The sequence below is a fragment of the Xiphophorus couchianus genome, chromosome 15 (assembly GCF_001444195.1).
Source record: "Xiphophorus couchianus chromosome 15, X_couchianus-1.0, whole genome shotgun sequence".
NCBI classification, from domain to species: domain Eukaryota; kingdom Metazoa; phylum Chordata; class Actinopteri; order Cyprinodontiformes; family Poeciliidae; genus Xiphophorus; species Xiphophorus couchianus.
In genome coordinates this window covers 13,888,207-13,914,520 of record NC_040242.1, presented here as the reverse complement: position 1 = coordinate 13,914,520, position 26,314 = coordinate 13,888,207, and the positions used below count along the sequence as shown (strand labels likewise).

Below are 26,314 nucleotides of genomic sequence, written 5' to 3'. Positions count from 1 at the left end.
CCACGGCATACAGTACAGATAAATCCGAAGCTATCCATGCAAATGGAAAGACAATTGGTTACTGTAAGAGTGCGATCAATGTGAATGAGTGCTTTATAGGCAGCAATATACGCGGTTGTATCCATGTGGAGTGACACTCAGTCTGGTTAGAAGGTAACAAGTAGGACTGAGTGAAGCTCTCATGAAAGAGTTTGAGGAACAGGGCCAGAGAGAAAACTAATATTTGCTGCCGGGTTGGCATCTCTGCAAACAGCCAGGCGGTAATAGAAGCAAGAGCGGCAATATAGACAAAGAGCTCACATGCCTGATTGACTGACTGTTTCACACCCTAATAGAAGGTGAACATCACAGCTTTGATTGATCTTCTTATCAGTAACCGGCCTCCTTATCAGGAACCAATATGGATCAGAGTATCTACAGGAAGACAAAGCTGCTGCACATCTAAATTCCATCAGTGGGTTTTTTTCCCCAGTGTGACAATGCATATGTTTTTTGCCTTATGCTTTTTCTTAAATGATAAGTTTTGTGTTAAATGAGTTTAAACAAGCATAGAGAATTATGCAAATATTGGACACTCAAAATCCCCAATTACGTGAAGCCTTGACTCTTGGAAAGCCTTGACTAGAAAATACAACTTCATCTACATGCCCAGCTTTTACTCAAAAGGAACTTTATTTAAGATGTTTTAGTAGCATATGAATTGTAATGTTACCCAGCTCATTTGGTCTTATCGAACTATTTAAATAAAATGCTTCATAGACAGAGGGAACCTGTCAGTATTTGCAATTAAAAAAAAAAGACAGGGGACAAATAGAAGGGACCATTAGAGTAAATGTAATTACAACTATAAGATGTGTTTGAATTTTACATTTTTTTAAGAGCTTGGTCTCATTTGTATTTCTGTCATCACCACCTCCTCGCTGTTTATTTGTGTCCGATTATGTCTTACCACATTTCATTCAGCTCCTGTATTCATTATTGCAGGAATGGTCTCGCGTTCGAGTTTATTTCTTTGTGCCCAGTTTCTGCCTCTATGGCAGTGTTTTGTTTTTTATGCTTGTTTCTTATTGTTCTGCTGCTTGTGTTTTGTTGTTTCTTTAAGACTCCGCTCAGCTCCCAGTATTAATTATTTATTTTCCCCTCAGTCAACCTGTTTCCAGCTGCAACCACCATCCCCTTCTCTACAATCACACTCTTCTGTGTTTAAACCTCACGATTTAAATAAACGGTTTGCGCCACTCAATACTGGATCTTATTGTTGTAATGCCCGATATCATGTGTGGTACTTTGACGGTTTCTCTGCTCGTGTTCCTATTCTCCCTCATGGTGCTTACAGCGTGGAATGATAATAAAAGACAAAAATAATTAAAAAATGAGATTGACGACACAAACAGTCATACATATGAAGCAAAGGGATTAAAACTACAATCAAATATAAAATAATAAAACTGCTCTCTTTGCCAACTCCCCATGCGGGCTTTTTGTCATGGGTCAGCTCTGCTGTAGATCAAAGCCTTTCTTAGTCAAATGTGAGGGCATGCTTCCAATAGCTGCAGCTTTGAAGAGCACCGTGAAGGACAGCGAAATGATGACCCCAAGCAGCAAAACTCAAACAAAACTGCAAAACCAGAGGAAAGTGAAGGTTGTTCAAAGGCCAAGTTAAAGCATCAGTTTCATGAAGATTCTGTAGAAAGGCCTTATCAGAGCCAAATTACCCAAAAACCACAACAGCGGTCATCCAAGTTCTCAACAATAGCAGAGTGTAAGGTCAAATTGAAGGTGAAGTTGTCAAGTTTTTAAGGCTAAGCTGTTATATATATATATATACATAATGATAATTTGTAGTAGAATGTACTTCTTTCTGCTTTGCAGTACAAAAAATACTTATATTAGGTTTTTCCAGTTTCATGAATAAGCATCAGCTGTATATGTTGCATATTTACAACACATTTCATGGAAACCTTACTGTCACACATCTTTGTTTCTTGCGTTTTTCAGACTATTCCATCTAAACTTGACACATGAAAGCAAAAACCAGACAGCGCTGTGCCAAGCACTTAAAGCCAGAGCAGCCCCCCCCTCCCCCCCTCCTCCAACCCACCCAAATAAAAAATCACACATTTGTGTTTCACCAAGCACAATTGACCACCTGTTGGTACATTTTTATAACTCTCGTGCACATGTGGTGAGTATTGTTTTCTCAAAATACTGAGGTGTGATTAGTTGGCCTCTCTGACTAATTACAGGAGCAAACAATAAAGTTACCAAACTGGCCCATTAAAATCCATAGTTGAAGGGAGAGGAGGGAAAACAGGAAAAGAAATCGAGAAATTACATGAAGTAAAAGGAACCGAGGTATATATTTTAAAAGTTGTTAGATTCAATGATTATCAGGTTTGGTAAGATAAGTTTTACAGCCTTTGTCAATAAAATTTTACACCGCAAAAATATATTTATGAGTGATAGAAATCTGAAAGTAATAGACATGATCAGCAATGATTGTGTGTAACAAGTAATGTTAACAAGTAAGGCAAATTTTATATATTTTATTGATGTTGCACTCTTTAGTTTTCTACTTCTAGTGAAGTTAGTTATTTTACTATGCAGAAAAGCAAAAAAGAAAGGTACATTTTAGGTTGAGACGCATAACAGGTATTTTAAAACATGATTGTTTATGACATTTTTCTAGGAAGACATAACCTTTCTTTCCTGTGTTTTTTAGAAGATCCATAGTTATCCATTGATACATTTCTCTTGTATTGCCCATATCCTCCCTTACTGCTTCAATCCAAGTGGGGTAGGAGCAAGACAGGCCTGTTCAGCTCACTCCATCTTATATTATGCCACCTCAGCCAGTTAGGTAAGAACTTTTTCAAGAAAAATATAACTCATTTTCAAGAAATGAATCAAAGCAATATTCCTGTTTGTCCTCAGCTTATTATCCTGTTTTAAAATCACTTTAAATCCCAATACAAACATGTCTTTGTGCATTTACACAGCTAATATTTATGTTTCAATCAAAGCCTGGCACAAAAAACGTAAATCATGATTACATTTATAGGTTTCCTACTGAAGCCCGGCCAAGGCATTCCAGAATGAAACCGGAATGGATGGCAGAGAGACCTCTGGGATCTATAAAGTGTGCGCTCATGGTGGTAATCAAACCAATCCCTGCATTGTTCTCCTACTTATTTTTCTGTCCCGGACACAAAATTACAAACCATCAGCTCTAATTCCAATTAGTGTTTCTCCGATGTATTAGCATATATTTTATCTGTGATAATAAGTTCTCTTGGTATCAAACCACCAAAGAAATAGTCCCCCAACATTTCCAGTCTCTAGTTACCATGGTCTACGAATGTGCTCCGGTTTAACAGAGGGTCGCTTAGCAAGTGGAATTTGTGCGACTCTTAATGAACAAAATCCTATTCAGCTAAAACGCAAAGCAATATGTGCAAAACAGAAACACTATATCTGAATTAGATTTAGAGGTCGTATGCATATTGAGACAATGAGTCATACGCCGTTTGCGTTATTTGAGAAGCAGATGCCCAAAACCGAAGGAATCACTGCAAATGTTGCTTTTGTGCACGCATGCGGCTTTACACGCTCATTTCTCCTCCATGCATATCAAATGTGTTTCAGCAATTGAAAAGCAAAAATCCAGGGTGAAGGAAACACAGAGGAGCCACTCTTGGAGGCAACCTCGCCAATTAATTTGCTGCTCAGATCTCAAAGCCTCACTGGAGAGGTGCTAGGCTACATACCACTGGGCTAATTTGTGCAGCAAGTCTGTATTAAATATATGCATGAGTCTAATTCGGTTAGAGTCGTATCCCTGTAGCTGTGTGGTGAGCTTGGCACTGGCTCCCATTAGCGATGTTTCTGCCTCCAGTGGAAATCAACACAAGTCATGGTCGATGCCGAGCTTTTTTGCATAAAGCAAACAAAATTAAATTTGCTTCTCTGAATCAAAGTGCCAAATGTGGGACTCTCTCTGTATTTGTGTCTGTGTCTCTTGCCAGGTCTCTGAGGGATAAATTACTCCAAAATAAAAAAAAATAAAAAAAGGAGCAAAACAGAGTTACACGGAAAGTGGAAAAGAGAGGTTTTGGTCCGGTGGGATTCCCATTCCCAATCAATCGCTGCTTGCTTTTGCTTACTGAGATGTTGGCTCATATTCTTTCAGCATGTGGTAAGAGCTGCTCTGATTTTATCTACTTTTTCCTGCATGTTTCCCTCTGTGTCTGTTTGCATGATTCATGTATTTACCTTGTTAGTGAGCTTGATCTCAGTGGAAAAGTCAGACAGAACAGTTCAAAAATCTATGAGTAAAAGGAATGAACTGTGTTGGCCCGAGCAGCTCTGTTATTTACAAGGCATGTGATCAAAACCTTATGGGAACATGATGATTTTCTTATATAATATTTAACAAACTTGAATCAGCAAATTTTACGCAAAAGCATGGACAAAAAAAACAACAGAATTATCATATAGATCATGGAAGACTAAAAAACCCAGACCAGAAAAACTTTGTTTCACTTCACAAGACAAACACATCCAATTCATATGGGCAAAGATGAATTATTCTGGAACAAATAATCTTATTTGGTCCAGTTTTAGTTAATATCAGTGTTTTGTTTTTGTTTTTCACCAACAAACGAAAAGCTAGAATCAAATCCAAGAACAGATAATCCACTTAAGTACAAATTAAACAAATAAAGACAATCATAGCTAACATTAAGAAAAATTGTAATATGTAAATAAGTATATGTTTGTCACTAGTATATTGAAATGTGATTTAGCAATTGAGTAATACATCAAATTAAGTTATGCACACAGTGTATCATGTGGTAGTTGAAATATTAAAGTACAATTGAAATTATTTATTTTTATTTCATTATTTAATGATTTCCGTGGTGCCAAATAATCTCAAATGTCACTGTGGCTCCTCAGATAGACTCTACCATCTGATTGGTTAGCCTGTATGCCTACTTTGGTTCAAACCAACCATGTCAATTTGAGCAGTTTCACTTCAAAGATTTGTTTTCGAATTTCAACGGCGGGACGTATGAAACATCAACCACTGAATTATTCAAAAGAACTTCAAGATTAGTTACTAGATGAAATATAGATTATTTAAAAACTAAGGTTTCTCAATTAGAATTAATTTAAAATATCTATCAATTTCAATCTGTGATTAACATCGGTTTTACAATGATGAACTTCCAATGAATGTTATCTTCTTTCCAAAAAGAAGATTATGTATGTAGAAAGTAGTATGTTATGTAGTATGTAGCTGTTAGTTTTAGATGTAATTCAATGAGGACAGTGCTAAAACAGAAGACAGAATGTTGTCAGAAAAAAGACAGAAAGAATTTTGTGACTGATTTCTTGTAACTGTTTTTGGTAATGATTGGCCAGCTCTCCCATGCTGATAATTGTGGACATCTCATGCTCAGACTGTATGTCCTTCACTCTATGATCTTTGCTCCAATAATATTAACCAAGCTTACTTAAAAAAAAAAAAAATTAATTGCCTTCTGGTCATGCAAATATAGTTTTTGAGGTCCGATGATAAAAAAGATCCTGCAAAGAAATTGTAAAAGCTGGAGGTACAACTTTGTCTTTGTACGTTAATTTGTGCTGTTTTGTTGTCAGATTCGGGCGCATTCATGTATGCATGAGCAGGAAAAACAGAGCCTCAGAGTCTGAGCTAGCATTTGTGAGAGAGCAAGGTAGATAAAGAGAGAGCTCCTTGCAACACACAGCATAGCCTGTCATTAAAAAACGGGGAAAAAAATGGCTGCTTGGCTGTTCCTATTGAACTTGACCTGCGGGCTGGATCAATGTACGTGTGTGTGTGTTTATGGGTGGAAAACACAATCCTGGTGTGTTTGTGAGTGTGTGTGCGGATGCGTGATTCACGAACATGAGTGCGCACGGCCTGATCAATGTGTCTCAGTGTGCCACAGAATGAGAGAGCACACTGATTACCCAGGGGTGGCGCGAAGGAGAAAGAGGAGGAGGAGGAAGAGGAGGGAGGGTGGGTTTGAAGGGATAGAGGGGTGAGAGGATGGAGGATGATGATACAGAGGGGAGGTGGTGTGTGTAGCTGTGTGTATGTGTGGTGAGGACGGAGCGGAGACCAGGATCAGCAGAGATGCTCAGCTCATTTCATTTTCATTTTCCCTTCATTTCACAGAGAGGCGAGCCGTGTGTCGGGGCATTCCACCCGGACCGGGTGCCAAAATTTAGATCTAGAGCCAGATGGCGCAGATCAGTCGAGATATGGCAACACAATCTGAATGGAATAGGTTTGGTGTGGAGGGTTCAGTGAATCCTTGTTCTTCTTAAACCCCCACGTTTAATTGCGCCCCTCCCCAACCAACCGCCCAGTGAAACACCTTCATATTCATAAACCGCAAACTGACATTACCAGAGAGGAATGCTTCCAGTTTACAAGACGGCCATAAAACCCACCAGCCTCAAGGCCACTGATGGTATTTTTTTTAATGTATATATCAAGATGGTTTCAGTCTCTGTCCTTGCCTGTGTACCTTGTCCTGTTCTCTAAAGATTGTGTCTTTTGTGAGAGATTCAGTCCCAGTCCTCAGCACTGCGGAGGCTCCTTTCATCTCAGCAGATGTAGTTCCCATCAGCAACACCTCTGTTTGGAAACCAGTAGAACCAATGTGGAAGGCATCAGATTTTAAGTTTACATACATTTATCAAAATTCGGAGCTTTAGTCTATTGTTTTAAGCTATGATGGCCACACCATGGTGACCCTCCTGAATCTCTGAATGTTTGTGCTGTTTGCAGATGTTTTTCCATGGAAAGTAATCTGCAAATTTATGCATTTTTTTTCTCATAGAGCTGATCTAAAATATTTGAGAGGGAACATAGTTGCAAAACTATTTGACATGCTATTGTCTGGCATTTGCAAGGGAGTCGTTGCATGAATAAATATGAAGTATGAGGAAAAATTTGAAGTAAAAAGAAAAGTTGTTTTCCTTCATGCATATTCTGATGTATTAACAAAAATAACTGTACTGTTTATTTTGTTTGTTTTGTTACCTGGATGGTCTAATCATTCATATTATATTCTCTAGTGTCATTTGGTGAGCTTTATTTTGTTTGCTCAGTTAGTTTAAGTTCAAATTTTGTTATGTTTGAGTTCAGTTTGTTCCTTAGACATCTTTTATGAACTTTTCCTTCATTTTTTTAGAAAATATATTTTTTTAATAATTCCTGTGAAGTGTTTTTTTTTCTTTATAGTAAAATAATAAGACAACTTCAAAGGGTTTTCAAAACTAGAACTGAGAGCACAACTTTGAATTTATTACGGATTTTCTTTCATCTAATCTAAACAGGGTCAACTTTTTACATAAAGGTAAGTATCGAATTCAAAACCATTTCGAAACCGTCAAAGTTATGACATTTTGTTTTTCTTTCTTTTTCTTTTAACCAAGTTATTAGCTTGGTGCTCCAGATCTGGCTCTTTTCCAGCACATTTGAAATCCTAGCTTAATGTTGGCTTGCTTTATCCATCCCAACACCAGTTTGGATGTGCGTTTGAGATCGTTGAACAGGTAGCTTCTTGAAAAACGTACAGCTCAGCTTCATGTTTGCACGATAAACATAAAATCCAAGTCATGAAGGTGGAACTTGCAATTAACAATGTAATCACATATTGTACAAAATTAAGCCTGCATGTATTGTATCACTGTGTGGATATGAAGAAAAAAAGTCTCCAGCTTTTAGTCATGTGCACCCAGCTATCTTTAAAACTCAATGAAAGTCCATAAAAGTATTATGTTCACAGCAAAATGTGTGTGAGAGGTGAAGTCTGAATTATTTTTGAAAAATGTTTGGGTTTTAATTGAAACTTTCAACAAATTTTGATTTGATAGTCCTGAATAAAATCTTCTATTATCTCAATAAGTCACCTTAATTGTAAAAAGAATCCACTTGTGTTCGATTTAATGTCTGTAAAAACTCTTTGTTTCCAAGGAATGAGGACAAATTCAAGGAGCCTCACTAGATTAATTATTTTCTCTCTTCTTGCATCAACTTTAAGTAAAAAAAAACAAACAAAAAAAAACCTTGTTTTTCCTTCCATATGGCCTACAAAGGCCCTTTTGTGCAAACTTCTTTAGATTTTTCAGTAGAGAGGCTGTCAATGACAGAGAAGGTCTCGTGTTGCCTACTGCACAGTTATATCCAAAGATGAGACGTGATAATCGGTTATAGAGAGAGAGACAGGACCTGACAGTTTGTCTGAGAACAACATCACACTTTTGTAAAGAGTCGCTCTGCAACTGTATTGCCGACATCATTTCATGGTCTCGTTTTTATTCAAAAGCCCGTTTTAATTCTAACGTTGACAAAAATGGCTGTGATGTATTCACAGAAGAGTCCTGAAAATCAAACAAAAAAAAAGAGAAATCTATTTTTTCAGGGGAGATGAGTCACATGATCACTGACTGGTCAATAGTATCACCTTTATGCTAGAATGAATTGCTCAGTTAATACGATTATGATGGTAATTTAGAGTTCAAACTATTTTTAAAACAAATTCTTACTATATGCAATGAAGTTTAGGATTTTTACCTTAGGATATCACAAACGCCGATATCTAAGTCACATACAGCCACACTCCCTCTAACACTGTCTGAGTAGCTTTACCCCAGTAGGAAATTAAATTGGAGAGTTGACCCAGCTTGACACAAGGCAAGCACCATTGATTTTTATTGAAAAGTGTGCCATCGATACTGAAATTGCTTTAGATTCACAGCCTCTGTGTGCCTTTTTCCTCACCGGACGGGAAGAGCTACATCTTATTGTCCTTGGAAGCAGCAAGTCACTTTGACTTCATGTCACAAGTGTACCTGAGAAACTTTTATAATAAATTAAAAGACAGAGTTTTCATGTAAAAAGAGGTATATGTGCTGAAAGATAAAACTAAATGATTTGAAATACTCACTCAGGCCTTGAGAGTTGATGTGAATTTTTAATCTCTCATACCTACAGAATATATTGACTCTCTATTCCTGGGTTTATAGGAGGCTTTTCTCTATGAGAGTAAGATTTATTCAGCAGGAGAAAAACTGAAGGTTTCTCCAATTCTAGTTCACAGAGAAGACTTACATGCAAATACAGTGAAAAAGGATTCAACTCAGGCAATTGTATTGAGACTTCTGAGACAGACAAAGCAAAGTAGGGGATAATTGTGGAAGGGGAGAAAAATGACTAATATATTCAAAGGTTCTTTTATGCATTAATTGAAAATAAATATGTTGTGCATTTGTGTTCAGTCTCCTTTTGATACCCTTAAATAAAAACCAGTGCAGCCAACTGGCTTCAGAACTCACAAGGTTCACTTGGGCAAACCGATTCACTTCCACGTCATCTTGAAGCTTTTTAATCCCAGTTTGATTCTTTGCGCAACATGATTTAGTCATTTAAAGTTAGAGGCCAGGAACATGTCTAAAAATAAAACAGTTCCTGCTAATTGGGGAGTCAAAGCCAAGTCTACACCCTGCAACATTATGATGATCTCCACACTGTTCCACACAATTTTCCACCCTTTCCCATCAAGTTCAACTGTTGCCCTTTCTTTTATTCGGGCACATACCTGAGGACATTTTATTAGACCTCCAATTATGTGTTAATCTCTACTTGAAATATTGTTTAACTTATTAAACAAAATGTTAATAGAAATTGTATCTACTCAGGACCTTCAACTTGGCCATTTTAGCCATGGTGCAAAATGTTTGAACACCAATAACACAGGCATGGAAGAATGATTGCAGTGAAAGCGAGTTTCACGTGGAATTGACTCAGACCCAGATTTATTTATTTTTAATCAAAACCATGTATGACCTTTCCATTTCAAATTCTGCACTACTTTGCAGCGAGAGTATCATGGTTGTGATGTGGAAAAACTAAACAAAAACAGCTGAAAGGTAATATTGTTATTATTTTTACAAGATGCTATCCATAGCAAGATTAAAAAAGAAAAAAAAATCAAGCTATGCGACAGCAGCTTGAGAACGAAAATAGGCTTTGACCAGAATTTTAATTTGTAAGTTATAAGCATCAAATCTAATTATGCTTATAATTATATATATATATATATATATATATATATATATATATATATATATACAGTACAGACCAAAAGTTTGGACACACCTTTCTAATTCAATGGGTTTCCTTTATTTTCATGACTATTTATAAGGCATATATATATATATATATGCCTTATATATATATATATATATATATATATATATATATATATATATATATATATATATATATATATATAAAATAAATTAAATTAATTCAGCATGAGTCAGCAAAATCCTAATTGGTGCATCTCTAATTTCAGCCGTTATTGTAATTTTAGCTAACCCCCCCCCCCAAAAACAAACAAAAAGAAAGCTTAGTTAATGAGCTTTTTGAATTAATTTTTAGATTTATAGACCTAAATATAAAATAGGAGCCTTTCGAATAAAATACTTGCAGACACAAAGTAAGTTCTCAGCTTCCCTCCAACACACAGAGCAACACTTTGCTGACGAAAGCAGTGGTGCCGAGGCTGTTTGCTGCATATTGATGCCTTGCTGAGAGCTTCCTCCTGGGCTTTACTTGATCCCTGTGTGGCCCTGATGGCATTCCATCTCAGAACAGTAAACTTGCAACTTATGTACATACACACACATCATACTGACTCTGACTTCCAAAAGCACCCTACAAGGCTTCGATTCTGGTTTGCTTTATGAGCCTGAATTTGTATTTGAGCACACAGCCTCAATTTACTGTCACCAGAAAACAAAACACACCAGAGTCTCTGAATACGTGCGTGCGTATTCAGAGATGTGTGTGTGAGAGAGCATGCTGGATGTGTGTGAAATGGTCGTGCAGTGCCAAGCTGGGACTCTCACTCTTTTCCTCCCCAACACATGCTGATAGACACTCATATTTCCTGTGGCAACAAGCGTGAAAATGGCCTCATAAATCCAAAAGAGGTTTTACAGGGACCACATCGGCGGCATAAAGGAGATGTATTATGTAAATAAAACAACACGCCATCAGTAATGCTGGCTTATAATGACTCAGTGGGAGACTTTCGGTTAAACGCAGCAACGGCTCGATTAGGTGTGTTGTAGCACAAATGCAGGCATGTTGGTGTGTGCGGGCGAGCCCCCTCACACAGACACACTCCGGCACCACATAATTTGATGTTTCATCATAAGTCTCTATCCCAGCGTGGTGTGGGTCTCTGCAGCTCGCCATGGTCCAACAATCTGTCAGCAAAGCATAAGGTGCAGGGCCAAACCACTTCCTCTGTGTCACTTACACACACACACACACACACACACAGACGCGCGCCTACACCAGTCAGGCTGTTCATTAGAGGTGAAAGAGCGAGGAAAGGTGTGTGTATGGGCTTACGGCCCGGTGTGCAGAGCTCGCATGCAAACATGAAGCAGAGCCGTGCCTTTTTTTTTTGTCGTTATACTTTGAAACACAAACTCTCCCTCACATATTCAAGTCGTTCACGCACACGCGCACACTCTGACGGGTCGCACAGCTCTGACCCGTGATGGATTGGCTGCACTCCCGCCGTGACAGACGAGCGATGGATGGAGAGCTGAGAAGATGAAGGGGAGAAAGCTAGGAAAAAAGCGAAGCGTGTGTGTGTGTGAGTTGGAGGAGAAAAAAGAGCTGAGTGAAGTGTTCTTGGTGCCAGGGAGGATCTTACATGGGGCCAAACAGATCATTTCCTCCTCGGCAGCACGTGTCATTTCCTCTAAACAGACAGCCCTTCTGTGGACAGGCGAGAGGCTAAAGGCCTGCCCTGTCAATCTTTCTCTCCTCTCCTGCCTCCTCGTGTCCTCCGTTGTCTCCTCTGTGAGCCTGTGAGGAGGTGTGTGCATGATTTATGTACCGTATGACAAAGCAGGTACTGAATTAACAATGTAGTGTTATAATTAAAAGGAGGTCTTACCAAGCACTGAAACTGTACACTGTTTTAACTATCTCTGTCCTCTTGCAGGTACATGCAATGCCATGAGACAGTATTCATACGTCTTCTTAACTTTGTCACCGTAAAACCACACAATGAAACATATTTCTTAAGGATTTCAAAATACAGATCAAGACAATGTAGTGTGTTTTTGCAATGGGGGCGGAAGATTATTGGGGTTTTTTAAGACAAAACTTTGAACAAGTGTGGTCTGCCTTTGCATTCATCCCAATGGGTAAATCCTATGAAGTACTTTAAGCAGTACGATAAAATGGAGAGCATCTATGAACAAAAAATTTATTTTTGCTACAGGTTCCTGGATGGAATTAAGTCTAGACTTTGCCTGAAAGACCACTAAGCTTTTAAACCAGTTTGTTGTATCTCTATTCATAAGTTTAGAGTCATTGTCCAACTGGAAAGTTAACTTGAGACCCTGCCTAAGGTTTTTTGAAGGACCAGGTCTTCCTCTATTGCCTCACCTGTCTTTCTCTTTAGCTCAGACCAGCTTCCCTAGTTTAAACTACATTCAAACTGCACCAGCTTACTTCAACTGGACAGAGATGTAGGTTTGCTTGTTTGGTCCTCATCAGAGTTTGATTTCACATTCACGCTTCCACAAACAAACCGGACTTTCGATAAACGAGCTAGAGTTTGATTAAAGTGGACTAAACATTTAGGACCGCACCATTTGTTCACCACTGATGAACAAATGGTGCCGTTTGTTCATCAATGTGCTTCAGCAAACTTCTGAGACCTACACACAACAGCTTTACCTACACTGTGATTAAATTACACACAACTGAACAGTTTTTTTTCTTCTAGTAATTAGATGACTTCAGTAGGCAATTGTAAACACTGTTTTTGTCTTTGTTTATGAGTATCAAAATGGGCAAATACAAATATGTGCCTTTTTCAGAGTTTCATTTGTGAAACTACGTCTAATGTTGTTGTGATCTTGTGACAAAATACAAGAATGCTCCAGGAGTGTGAATACTTTTGCAGAGCACTATAAGAAAAAAGAAAAAAAATAGAAAAAAAAACATTAACTACATTGTTAGCTAGGAGGGTTTTTTTTCTTTTTTGCAGTTTCTGCAGCGGTGGGAGACATGACTTGTATTTTCACATTCAAAGTGTGCTGTTTGTGCAAACCAGCAATTTAACTTGCTGCTAATTACACACTTAAAGATGTAATTAGGCCGCCTTGTTCCACTGCTACACAAGGATATCACGCAGTAACCAAGCAAGGCACTCAGTAAAGAGAAAGGAGGCTCACACGTGGCACACATACACACACAAACAGCTTGGACTCAGCATATATAAAAAGAGGTTTGGAAATAAATGTTAATGGTCAGTTTCTCATTATATGTTTCGGGTGTTTAAGTGTAAGAGCTCAGTGTAAGCAAGCCCACTTTTTTGACAATCCTTCTGAAAATTTACAACATGTATAATTATGTTCTGTTTAGTATTTGCTTGGTTGATCCGTTGGCAGTGTCAGCAAATTTTTACAACTTTAATTTTGGGTGAGGTCATAGATATTCAATTATTTAACCAGGCACACACTAACGTGTTTTTTTTTCTGATGTTGTTTCTATAAAATCTCAATAACTGTGTGGCATCATTTATTTTTTTTTAGGCACATAATCACTTGCAGCTTTCTTCTTCCTAACTTTCCTAGCCATTGTTTAATTTTTCATTGCAGTAGAGAAATGTGAAGAAACACAACATGTCATCTATTATGTTGCAGGGTATAATACTCATTTGCTCTTGTTAATATTAGATCTAATTGTTTTGATTATTTGCATTAATTTAGTTTGGTTTGTGGTGTGCAAGGAATATACTGTAGTTGGGTCCTTTGTCCGAAAGAGGGGTGTGTTACCGCCATAATCAAAAGAGTCCACTAGGGGCACCAGTGCGCTCTTCTCTACACTCAATACAAGAGTAAGTGAAAGCGCACTGATTTCATCTTGTGATCATTTCTTCGCTTACATTTTTCCTTTTATAAGGTAAGAAATGTGATTTAACTCTCAGGAGAATGGCATGTGGATGAAGGCTAGCCCTGTATGTGCGAATTTGTATGTATTTGGTTTATATTGCTTTAATGTTATGTGCGAAGAGTGTTTGGCTAACTAGCTTAGCTCTGTTGCTAACGGCAGTAGGCCTCATGTCCCGTTCGGCATCCGGCAGTTTGATTTGTTTAAATTGGAATAATAACTTGTGATTTTTGTGAAGTAGTACAAGCAATGTACTGTTTCTCATCATTTTGGTTGGAAATATTTCTATTTTTTAATTATTAATTCAGTTCTGACTGTACCATAAAAAACATTACTTAAATAAGTCAGAGTGAAATGTTTAAATATTGTTAAATAACTGTAATGTGAAATACTTGATTTTGTCTAAAAAAAATTAGTATAAATGACTTGCAGTTAGAAAGGTTGAGAATTGTAAGAAAAGAGATTTTTGTGTTCTGCATCTCTACACTCAATAAAGTGTAGAGATGCAGTGAAAGCGCACTGATTTCATCTTGTGATCATTTCCTCTCTTACATTTTTTATTTTATAAGGGCTGTCAATTAGTATTCAAAATTCATTAATATCTGTTGCGATAGCTTTGTATCCCAAACACTTTGTTTGATTTATTTTAAATTGCTGGAATTAACTAAGGTAGGGGATTCATAAGATCCACTAGTATCCTTCAACTTTCCTGAGGATCTCTTTACTTTACTCCAAACTCACGGCAGTGTAGCATCTATTGTACCAATGATTTATCATCTCCCTTCAAAACATCCAAGCTATCCCTGCAAGTATATTGGAGACCTTCAACTTCCACGTGAGATTTTAACTTTTTTCCCTCTAACTTTATGAGAGAGACTAAACATTTTCAGTTGTGAGAAGTGGGCAAAGAACAGCTTTGCAATATCTAGTTTCAAGGTTTCAAGGAATACAACAACATAGCTAGTGGTGCAAGAACAACTGGCTAAAGAAATACAATCTCCATTAATCTGTATGCAATATGGGATTTTTTTCTGTTTGATTTTCAAATATCTGTTTCTGTTTCTATGCTAAGATGATTCAGTTGGCATTGTCCTGTTTTTATGTTTCTCCTTGTATATTCTTGTGATTTTAGTCAAGTTTTCCTGTGTTTTTCTTTTACTGTGTGATAGATTGACAACTGCTCCAGGGTGTGCCTTTCCTCTAACCCCATGACTGCTGGAGATCGCAACCAGTCCCCCTTGTGACCCAGCAAGGAAAAGCAGGTATGGATGATGGATGGAAGGTCTTTTACTTCCCTCCTAGCAAGCACTTTAGACAGTTCTTTTTGAGTGGCTGACGTCATTGTAGTGAATCAGTTGACTTTTAATTGTTCTTATTAAAGTCAGTCATCATTGCTGTTGCCTCGCTGCTTTCAGAGTCTTGTGTTTCCCACCAACCCAGGGGAGAGTCATTCAGATATACATAAACTTGGTAATTGGTAATTTAATGCGTCAACAGCAACGTTAGGGGGACATTTGGGGCTGTGATTCTCTCTGGTTTGTGTTGGAACAAAAAGTTTCTGTTTCATTAAATCACGCTGATGGGAGCTGGAAGGCATGAGTGGTCAATTAAACTTTGTTAAACCAAAAGAAATTAAGCAATCATTTGAAAGGATGCAAAGAATACTGAAATAGCTTTAACCCTATGATTCAGCCACACCTTGCCGTCATATGTTGTAAAGTTATGTGTGATCACTGTATACAGTGCTTCTTTAAACTATTAGCTGTCCTCCTTCTTCTCTTTTCCCCTGTGTCTAAACTACAGTGTCTAATAAAACTCTCCCTCCCTTAAGAGCAGCACACAAAAAAAACATCAATAAATGTGATCTAAACATTGATGTAAGACCCTGAAAAACCACTGACGGAGCTGCACTGACGCACCTGATCGTTACCTCAACGAGCACGGAGGGGCTCTGAAGGCACAGAGCTTCAAGAGGAATGAAGCACCAGCCTTCATCTGAGCCTTGAGATATAAGCAGTGTGCGTGGGCGTGTGTGTGTGTGTGTTTAGTTGCCCTCACTCTCTGGCTGGCTGCTTAAGAATTCAGTCACATCTCTTGCTAGCAGGCAGGCAGTAAGGCGCTTTCACGCTCACAGGTTTGCTTCAGTTGGGTCTAATACCCCTTTCTCCCTCCGTGTGTAAGCGTGCGTGTGCGTGCACGCGAGCATATGGCAAAATCTGAATACGTGTGTGTCTCACGCTCTCCCGTTCTTTGTTTCTTTACTTTGTGTCCGTGTGTGACAGTTGTGCGCTTTCGACTTTATGACGCGTGTGTCTGTTGGCTCTCAGCGCTGCTGATAAACCCACTTAGACTCTCCCCTGATCTGTTCGCTCTGGGCTGGCAACCCCCTGCCTTGGCTGACACAAACACACACACATGCACGCACACACACACACACAGAGCCCTCTGCTTTAGCTGCTAGCTGATCTGTGACGGCCTGCCACTCAAACGAAGCTCTGCTGAGACACTGCACAAAGGAGGAGAGGAGGTTGGGAGGGTGAGGAAGGAAAGGGATGAGGGGGGTGGAGGTGAAAGACGGAAAAGGAGAGAGAGAGAGGGTATCAGTGTCTTTCTTTCGGGGGCCTGCTAGCTCCCCACTCTCTGGCTGACTCCTTATCTCCCCGCTCCTCACTCTCCTCCAACTGACTGGCTTTGGCAGCTGTTCCTCACTCTTTGACTCGCCTCTCTCTTTTTTTCCTCCATTCAGTCTTTTTCTATGTCCATGTTTCCGTTTTCTTACGCTTGTAATTTCCCACCTGACCGAATGTCAGTTCATCTTCGCTCTCATTTACAAGTGTGGACTTAGCAAAGGGTGGAGAAAAAAAAGGCAAAGAGAGCGAAAGGAATTAGAAGTGTATCGGGGAGAGTTGTGTGGCAGCTATATGGGACAATGCAGTTTTCTGAGGAAACACTTGTTTGCAGAGAGGAACAGTGAAGATGTTGTATATAGGAAATGTACGCATCCTGAAGCAAGTCTCTCAGGCCCCTGGTCAAAAAAAAATCCTGTCTGAACAGCATCCATCATCCATTTATAGTAAACAATCCAAAACTGACAAAACATGTTATTGTTCCGCAATTCTAACTCTTAAATATCGTTACAGGAGCTTTAAATATTCTTCAACTTCCTGCTACTTATCTATTTACAGATATCATGTCATTAACATCATTTCATTGCAGAAAAGTAAATTATGTATGTAAAGCTTGCAAGATGACTTTTTTAGGACTAACAACATAAACGTACTGCCCCATTTCTGAAAATGACAGAGCAGTCATTGCTCCTTTTGCTCCTCTGTCCATGCACCAAAGGTCACACACCTCAATCTGACAGACTAGAAAAAAAGTTAAACTGCCCCAGGAGAGTCTTTCTGACATATACTAATTTGGCTCCTTGTTTGTAGAAAGGTGCAGGGTTGCAGAGAGGAGAAGTTTGCACGGAGATCAACAGCATTGGGACAGGAAAGAGAGACTTGAGAAATTTGCAAAAGTATGAAACTGTGCTTTTACATTAGCTGACATCTTTTTAACTGTTTACATTTAGTGTGTCAAAAGAAAACCCATCCCTAAGCTTTTTACACAGACTCTTTCACTGCTCTTGGGGAATCCCTTACAGCTTTACTTCCTTTACCAACTTTAGGTCAGGAAACAAGCATATAGTTGGCAAATCTCATCATACTGACTGTTTTCTTATTCACAGGTTGGACATTAATCAGATCATCAAGCATAACATTTAATGTGCAAGAATATAACTACACAATATGTCTTAATATTTAGTTTGTGACTGACTACATAATGAGCAGAATTGGTATTAATATGCAGACAAGGAAGAGAACTGTCATTTTTCTTTTTACAATCCACATGTTCCCAGGAGAACGATGGTCTGTTTGCAATAATCAACATGCCGAACATGTTTGGTATGTTGTATTTAAGGATCAGGACCGTTGGCACTTCAGTCACACCAGAGGGACAATCAAAGCTGAAATTTCAGAGCCAGCCTCTTGGAGGAATTCTAAGCCCAACAAAAGTAAACCAAACGAAGAAGATGAAACATTTCTTCAGTCTTTAGGTCCTTTTTGCTGTTTTAGTTTTCTCTAGTCAATCCCCACAAGAAGCCAGGTTTCTAGGGGACATTATTATTGGAGGATTGTTTCCAATACATGAAAGTGTTGACGATGCAGGACAGTGTGTGAAAGGTATGTCTCTATCTCTCACAGTGCTACACTGCTAGTGTAGGCAAGAAATTTGCCTCAATGTTACAATGATGCAAAACTAATTAACTTTTCTATGCTAATTTACCTCATTTCCTGGATGATCTTTAGTCCAGTTTATAAAAATGTGAACAATCACTACCACCCAGCAGTTGAAGTGGTTGTCATTGCCATCTCAGCCTATGGCATCCTAATTTTTCAGTTTCTAATAAAATGCTATATCATCCAAGAACAGAGGCTGTATTTTGGAGTAATGTAAGAGATTTTGTCCACCAGGATGTGGAGGGAAACCAGTCTGGTGGATTACGAAAACTTTGACCTGTCTTCAAGCAAGGTGTCGTAAGCCAACTGAATAGCTTTTGTTTATAATAATAAAAAAAAAAACCTTGGTTTAAAAAAAAAATCCAATGCACTATAGATCTTTCATCATAGAGTTGCAGTCAAGCCCAGTATCACTTCAACCAATGCCTGATCAGATAAGGTGCACAAACACCATTATGGGACCTTTCTCTTCCACTCCAGTCTCAGATACTCAACCTTCCTAACCAACCATTGTACTCAACCTCAGAAAGCAACCTGTGAGGAAATATTTAAGCTTGCCAACATGAGCGCAGAGGTGACTGGGAAAATTCTGGGAGGTATTTTTTCTGCAAACGTTTTTGGCGTTTGGGGAACCAATAGGAAGTAAATTCACACAGGGCTAGTGCGAGTAAAAGTCGGGCCTTATCAATTAACAACTCTGACTAATGATTTACAATGAGTTGCTGTACAAAAACACTGAGGACTGAATGGCTTTTAATAAAAAAAAACCTTAATAAAAAAATCCAATGCATCACAGATCTTTCTTTCTCTCTCACTGTGTACCAAGTAGTCTTGAAATCACTGTTTTTTTATATAAACCTTTTGTGATGCTGTGCTGGCTAATTTTATGAGAGTCTGACAATGTGTAAAATCTTTATGTAAGCTTTTATACTTTTAAAAGTGTGATAATATTGTAATAATCATATTGTAGTCATTTAACATTTTTATTTTATCCAGACAGTTAAAAAGTATTTCATGTACAGTTGTTGAGGAATACCTAGAATTTCTATGTCTACCTTTTAAGTTTTCCCATAAATTGTTTTTACTATGTTAGACGTTCATAAAGTCTCTGAGGCATCTCTGTAGTTTTAATTTAGCCTAATTACAAAGTTGTCTTTCTTTGCCATCACACAGGTTCACCAAAAGCACCACAGGAGGGTAAGCCTGTTTGCTGTTCTGTATGCTGCCCCCAAGTGGCCAAAGTAAATAAAGAAAATGCAGCTCTTGAAAACAGTTAGTATTTAACACCTTACTGGGAAACTCCTTCCGCCACCGAGTATTATTAAGGTGACAAAAGTGGGGAAAAAGGAAAATAGACAAAGACAAAAACCATTTCCACAGTTAATAGGATATGTGCTGGACCAGAGGGGAAAAACACAAGAGGATGTAAATTAGGCTGGGAATCTCCAACAAAGCTCAGAAGAATGACAGCAGCAAAGTTGCTTGTGGAGGAAGTGGAGAGAAGAGACAAAGAGAGGAGTTTGTTGTGGAAAGAAAAGAGCCTGCTCAGCAATATGGATCTATAGCCGTGGGTTAGAGAAGACAGAGAACTCCTCATCAGCACCTCGACCGCTGTCGATATCGCTGACTCATCATTGCCCCGATGCACAACTGCAGGATGAAAAACCCAGACTCTTGTCACTATCACCTTCTTTATCACACATCAGCCTTGTCATCATCGCTAAAGCATCAAGTGTGCATTTCAATATGAAAGAGAAGGAGGGGGGGAAAAGTAGCTTCAGTTCATGTTCTGAATGACTTAAACTGTTAATGGAGTTCATTTCTTTATATATTCTTCTCAAAGCCTTGTGGGAGAAGCCAGAAGCTGCTGGGCATCTGTCCTGCTGCCAACACTGCACCTGCCTCTGGCAAAAAAAAAAAAACACTGAAACATTACATGCAAAACTCTACTTTGCTTTTCTCTTTTCTTGCTTCCTCTTTTGGATTTTAATTAAACTGAAGAAGAGAGCTGCAAAAACCTGCTTCTAATTACACAGTCACTGCCTCCCTCTTCCTCGTTTTTCTTTCCCTCTCTCTTCGCCTCACTTCTCTGTCTCTGAGCTGGGCTGGCTCTCTGCCAACAGCCTGTGGAATCACTTACCAGCCACCTCGATGGGTGAGAGAAGGCATTGTTGGTGCATGTGCACTGAAAATCGCAGGGAGTCGTGCAGAATGCGTGAACGCGTGATGATGAGAGCTGTTCACAAGGAAACGTGCAGAAACATTTGCTTAAAAACACACTCGGTGGTTACATCAGACACCCTGATGTGCTCCCGCTTTCACCCATTTAGCAGGTTTGTCTGCCCGCTGGAAATGTGTGTGAGGGAGGGAGTGGGTGATCAACTCCCTAATGAGAGACAACACTAATCATATTTCACAGCAAGACAAACACCGTCACAACATTTGTAATTTCCTCCCTTGGTCGTCCAGTGAGCCTCCCTTCTTGTAACCCAGCTCGTTCATTGCACCTCCGCTTTCTCTTCCTGTGCTTCTGGTTGACGTCCTTTTTAGTTCTTTCCGAAGTGCTCAGACTGAAGTTTTGCTCTAGCAAATTTCACTTTTTACCCGTCCTTTCATTGTTACCCAGAGCCCACAGGTCCCTGTAACACTTCAAGACGTGTTAATGAGATTTCCTATTGATCAAATCCATACAGTGCTTTGCAAAATAATTAAATCCCTTTAAACTCTTGCCCTTTTTGGCCTGTTACATCCGTAAACGACAGTGTATTTTGTAGAGATTTTATGTGATAGGCCAACACAAAGTGAAAGTTGAACAGGGTAATTTAACCGTTAGCCGTTTCTTTTTTTTTATTACCTTCTTTAACTTGATAGACTTAAACAAAGAAAAAACTGACTGTCTTTGAAAGTCCTCTCTCAGTATAAATTCAGCTGTTCTGTAAGAGGTTTGTTTATGTTCACAAAGCAGGTTAATTCCACTATGTGAACCATTTCCAGATTTTTTGTAGCAGTCTAGATTACCAAATTTCAGTCTTTTCATCCCACCAAAAAAGGTGTAGGTTTCACAGTCTCTGCGGCCTCATGTCACATCTTATCTGACTTTGACGTCCCATGATGTGAAAGTTGCATCATATTTCTGTACTAGAAGAGGCCAGGTGAGGTAAATCTGGACATAAATGAGCGCATCACATCACAATCTCATTATTCCTTGTTCTAACTACACATCCCCAAACAGCTTTCTCTACCGATTTGCAGTCAGTGGTTCAAAAAAGGTCTCTATTGATTTGTGAATGATTGGACACAAGTGCACTCCACACATTTCAGAATTTCATCTTTAAAAAATATTGGAAAACCATGAATCATTCTCCGTTTACTTTACAACTACTCACTACTTTATGTTAGTCTCTCCATGGAAAATGAAAATGTTAAAAGAGGATGAATTCTTCTGCAGGGCACCGTAATGTACACAAAGCACTGCTGGTTCATGTGAATATATGCTTGTGGCTTCACATATTTAAGCAAGAAATACATGGAGAAAAAAAACAAAACATGAAACTCACCAAAATAGCTGCGTGCAGATTTGGACCGAGCAAAGAGTTATAAAACAGCAGCTTGGTGCTAATGGGTAGAAGTAGTTGAGGGGCAGACGCAGATACAGATAAAGTAGCTGGACAGCAGGAATGGGTGGGACTCTGAAGCCCCATCTACTGCAATCAAGCCTCTGTCACCATCTGCACGCCATTTTAAAACCATCAGCTTTGGCTCCCCCCGTAAACACGGGCGTGACCCCAGACATGCTCCCCGTGCTAAATGAGCTTGTTCTGGCATCTGCACACCCCAAAATGGCTGAATAGGCGGAATCAGAGCCAGAATGGCTGACAAGCTGCTGCATAGTGGAGGGTGCACTGATCTTCATATTTGCAGCATTTTTGATTGAGATGAATAAATGACAGTACCTGTTCTCAATGCTACGCTGGCAAAAAGCTGGATGGTACCTTCCTTTCTCACTTTGATCCAGTGTTAGGAGACAAGGATCAATATTCTGGACATTTTTAATGGAGGACCATAACAGATTTTTTTTATCTGTATCAATGGCAATTACAATCACAACACATCTTCTTAATCTTAAGATGTTGAAGCCCACTTCAATTTAAGAGATAAATATTAGGACTGCAAAAAGTTCTTATTTCACTGTCAAATAGGTTTTTCTGTTATCAAAAACCTGAATGACTGGATTCCTCTTTTATGAACCAAACAATCACAACTCTATTTTGACAAGTCATAGACTTTATAGTAGATCTCAAGACTGTGAAACAGTGTTTTTTTCTTCTTTTGTTAAAAAAGATAAAAACATTTGGAAGACTCATTCACTCTTTATTGCATCTCCATTCAGCCTCCCCCGCAAGTTTTCACCTGAAAACATTCATACATAACCTGATTGACCTTCATCTGTCCTACGAGAATTTCTCTGCCAATTCCTCATTTGCATCCTTTGCCTAAAACCTAAAACTTGCAGCGAGTTTACAAAGAAATGTGAAATAGCTCATTTTGCAAAGTCATCATTATGCATTTCCACAACATTTTATACCTACAGCATGGCACAGTCAGGGCAGTCATTAATAACTATGAACCAATATGGAGTAAATATGGAGCCGTGACTGAAGAAAAAAAATGTATGTTTCTCCAAAACTGAAAAAAACCCCAAAAAACAAGATTTTTAATTTTGAGAGACGGTGTTATGGTCTGAGTTAAACAAGAAGATGACATCATCATGATATAAGAAACAGTTCCATACACCTTTCTTGACCCAAAACATTCCTTTGGTAATAATATCAAATTTATATTTACTAAAGCCCTTTGCCAACTTAAAGATAAAAGCTACAGTTAAAGTAACAATGTTTTCTCTTTAAAGCTGAGTGTTTTTGTCCAGACATGCAAATCAAGAAAAAAGTTGAAAAGTATATTACTTTCAGCAAACTGAAAAATCTAAGAAGAAAATTACATTGTGGTTAGTAGATTAGGAGAACTTTGCCAAAGCAGAGGGCAAATATTGCCAAATTAAAGATGGTGTTAGAACTTTCTAGTATTTTGGGGTCTTGCATTTAGGTTTGTTGAGGTGTTATTTAGTTTTTCTTTTGGTCAAAATATGGATGGAGAAGGTTTCAAAATAACTAATCATTTTCTCACTTTGTATCACAAAAGCTGTACACAACAGTGTGTTTATTTTTGAGAGACACTGTTTATGTTACCTTTGATTCTTTATATTTAGCAGTTTACTGATCATCTTTCATTACTCATCAGTTTAATAATTTAGCAAATTTTGCTAATTTAGTCAAAATCGCCCAGGCCAATGTATTTAATGCAGATTAACCTCAACAAACGCGCTCACAAGCATTTTGGCTGGGAAGTGACTCAGAATGATGATGTGCTGGTGGTAGATGGACAGAAAGATTGAAAGATCTGACAGTGACAAACAGCAGGATCATGCCTGAGAGATGTGTGTATTCCTACAGGAGTTGCGCGCAAGCGTGTGTGAGTGTGCGTTTTATCATGTATGTTTGTGGGCCTCGGAGAGAAATCCAGTAAAAGCTTGGATGCGAAGTTCAGAGCCATGCACGCACTTGCATGCACACACATGCAGGCACATCAGGCAAGCAGGATGATAAAAACATGGAAATGATATGGTAATGATATGGTAATCTGGCAACATTATTCTGCCCACCAGAGACTGGGGAGGGAGACGAACCTGCCACAAACTGCATGCGCTCACGCTGGATACGGAGAAATCTATGGACTGACACAGCTCAGGAGAGTCAGACCACGGGGAAGGGGGAGGTTTGTGATGTGGTTAGGTCAGGTTTACAGAGCCTGTTACTTTGCTACAGGCAAGATACCCAGAGGTAAACTTTGGCACATTTACAGCATTGGCTTTAAGGGTAATGAGAGCCATCAAACTGTACTGTGTAAAGCAGAAACTGTACAGTTTGACAAAATGTCCTAGAATCACTTGATAAATAAATACGTGCATACATTTGTACCAGTTTATTTATTTTAATACACTTACTTATTGTTATTTTTAATTATTTCTAGTGATGAAATCTTTTTCTACAAATATTTTTAGAAGTTGTTTTTTTTTTTCAGTTTTTTGATTGGATTTGTTTATCAAGAATTGTTTATTGAGAATAAGGCATCAAATTTTATTCTTGCAACACACTGCATTTTTATTTAAAGGTAAAGGTTTTTTAGTTGTTGAAAACAATCGGTTATCTACAGTGAGAACAACACTGCCACCTCCTGTCAAGGTGTTCATTCTACAACTTTTTCACAACATTTACTGAATACAACGGTGATTCTTTAGTCCTGCATGTTTAAATTGAACTGGTCATCATAACCTGGCCTACGCAGAGCTACGTTAGTCAAATTAGTTCTGCATAGTAGTAAGGAGTTAGCTCAAACATTTTGTATCACCTGTATTGGGAAAATGTAACAAAGCATTCAGAGCAGAGGCCACACTACTACAAAATACGATCTTACAGAAAACATAGCAAAAGAAGAGTTTAAAATGTAGAAAACATGTGGTCACACTTGAAACCTGCGCTGGTATAAGCAAAACATGTGAAAAAAAAATTCCAGTTACAGTCTAAAATAAAATGTTAAAACATTTCATATGGGTCAAAAATGCACTTTATGAAAATATCGATTTGGGTTTCACATTGACTTAAGATATACATGTATTTAAACACTTAGCAGACTTTGTGAATTGGCAATCACATCATTTAACAAACTGTCTGATCAAATGTATTAAATCATGCAAGTAAAAAAACCCATAAAATTAAAATTGTTTTTGTATGTAATATATTTATTATCTCCAACTTGACCTGAAATGTGCAGTCGGAACAGATTTTGCTTCTGGTTACTTGAATCTTGCGTCTTCTGTTCCAACTAAATTTTACAGTTCTTGTTTTGCATTGATACAAAGAAGCTCTTTAAAATCTCTTTTAGGTCCACAGCAGGCCTAAAAGTTTAAACATTATTGTGTGAGAATAATTTTATGCCTTTAGTAATAGTTATTAGATCCACTCTACATATTTTGTAGCTATGTTGATGATACGTTTTGGTTGCTGTACATGTGACATGTATTTTAGTGACAGTTATGCTTAAAGAAACATATTTGTAAATAACATCTATCTACAGATTAAGCATTAGCTGGCAGACATGAGCATAATGCAGGTTGGTTCCTAATTGGGTCATAAAATATCATAAAAACAATTATCCAATTATAAATATAAAAATTCTAGCAAAAATATATTTTGTTTTCTACAAATGCACCTCACAGAGACAATTAAGATTTCTTTTTTGTCTCAAAGTATTTTGTATTACTTTTCTACATGGGAATATGGACTTGGATTGCTCTTAGCATTTTTCAAGTCAGGATAATTAGGGAAAGAATTTATGAAAATATGTTTCTTAGATGTATAACATTGTTTAAAAATGAAAAATAAGAATTTCTGAAAATAATTAAATTTTTATATTAATTAATTTAAAATAAATTATTTTATGTTTAATTTGCCACATCAAAATGCATAAGTTCAACTCATGGGCTGGATATAAGTGCACATTCAAAACAAAATGGCAACAAAGTAGCATTTTTTTAGTCTTTTTGGTCACAAGAACCTCCATGAATCAGGGTGTCAAACTGAACCTGTCATTCTCAAACTTGACCTGGTTTAGATGTCAGAGAAAGCACCACTACTCCAATTTTCACATACAAAGGTATCAAAGCTGTGATTTAAATAATCTTTATTTTGTGCAGAATAAACAATCCAGAGTTTACTTGCCTATGATGGATTGTAAAATGCAGCCAAATGAAATTTGTCCAGATGTCAATAAAATCAGTTGAAGTAAACTTCAACATTGTTTTTCTTATTTACCGATGTAAAAAAAAAAAAAAAAACTACCTCACTGTTTTCTACTTCAACATTCAAATGAATGGTTGAATTTG

At 38.1% G+C, this 26,314-nt stretch overlaps 1 long non-coding RNA gene across 1 annotated transcript; it reads left to right on the top strand.

The window, feature by feature from the left end:
- The first annotated feature begins 13,915 nt into the window (after positions 1–13,915).
- On the top strand, positions 13,916–24,331 carry LOC114158344 (uncharacterized). The gene is made up of 3 exons (XR_003598399.1): positions 13,916–14,041; positions 15,199–15,291; positions 24,038–24,331. It is a non-coding gene; the product is annotated as an uncharacterized LOC114158344 (long non-coding RNA).
- Positions 24,332–26,314: the final 1,983 nt, after the last annotated feature.